General features: G+C 35.4%; 1 pseudogene; it reads left to right on the top strand.

Annotated features, from left to right (window-relative positions):
• Window positions 1–680: 680 nt before the first annotated feature.
• On the top strand, window positions 681–1,472 carry LOC146886846 (secreted RxLR effector protein 161 pseudogene; annotated as a pseudogene).

Here is a 1,472-nt window from a genome sequence, read left to right on the forward strand (position 1 = left end):
GAATTGCTAGAAGGATGTAAAAGAGTTGGGTGTAAATGGGTCTTTAAGACTAAGCGTGACTCTCAAGGCAATATTGAACGTTACAGGGCCCGACTTGTTGCCAAAGGTTTTACTCATAAAGATGGCATTGACTATAAGGAAACATTTTCACCTATTTCTAAGAAATATTCTTTTAGAATTATCATGGCATTAGTATCTCATTATGATCTTGAGTTGCATCAAATGGATGTTAAAACTGCTTTTGTGAATGGGGATTTAGAAGAAGATGTCTATATGGACCAACCGGTGGGGTTCGCTGAAGAAGGAAAGGAACACATGGTGTGTAAACTTAAGAGATCAATATATGGACTTAAGCAAGCTTCTCGACAATGGTATCTTAAGTTCAATGATACTATTGTGTCCTTTGGTTTAAGGAAAACACTGTTGATCAGTGTATATATCTGAAGGTCAGTGGGAGTAAGTTTATATTTTTGATTCTGTATGTTGATGATATCTTGCTTGCAAATAATGATCTTGGTCTATTAAGTGAGACTAAGATGTTTCTCTCTAATAACTTTGAAATGAAAAATATGGGTGAGGCATACTATGTGATAGGAATAGAAATATTTTGTGACAGATCACAAAGACTGTTAGGTTTGTCTCAAAATGCATATATTAATAAAGTTTTAGAGAGATTCAGAATGGATAAATGTTCAGCATCTCCCGTTCCAATACAAAAAGGAGACAAGTTTAGTCTCATGCAATGTCCAAAGAATGATTTGAAATGGAAACAGATGGAAAATATCCCTTATGCATCTGTTGTTGGGAGTTTGATGTATGCTCAAACATGTACGAGGCCAGATATTAGCTTTGCAGTTGGTATGCTTGGTAGATACCAAAGTAATCCAGGACTGAAGCATTGGAAAGATACAAAGAAAGTTTTAAGATACCTACAATGAACAAAGAATTGCATGCTTACTTATAGAAAATTTGATCACCTTGAGGTGATAGGTTATACAAATTCAGACTTTGCCGGTTGTGTGGATACAAGAAAGTCTACATTTGGTTATGTGTATCTTTTAGCTGGAGGAGCAATTTCATAGAAAAGTGCAAAGCAGTCTGTCATTGTTGCGTCCACCATGGAAGCTAAATTTGTGGTATGCTTTGAGGCCACAGTTCAGGCTAATTGGTTGCAGAACTTTATTTCAGGACTTAGAGTAGTCAACAGTATTTCCAAGCCGCTGAAAATTTATTATGATAATTCCGCAACAGTCTTCTTTTCTAAAAACGACAAGTATTCTAAAGGTGCTAAACATATGGAGTTGAAATACTTTGTTGTTAAAGAAGAAGTTCAGAAACGTAGAGTGTCAATAGAACATATTAGCACAGATCTTATGATTGCTAACCCTTTAACAAAAGGCTTACTGCCCAAATTGTATGCTGGCCATGTAAAGAATATGGCATTATGTCTACTAGTGAATTTTAAATGTTGA

This window comes from Vigna unguiculata, chromosome 4 (assembly GCF_037176805.1).
Source record: "Vigna unguiculata cultivar grain cowpea cultivar isolate G323 ecotype 2 chromosome 4, ASM3717680v1, whole genome shotgun sequence".
In the NCBI taxonomy this organism is placed as follows: Eukaryota; Viridiplantae; Streptophyta; class Magnoliopsida; order Fabales; family Fabaceae; genus Vigna; species Vigna unguiculata.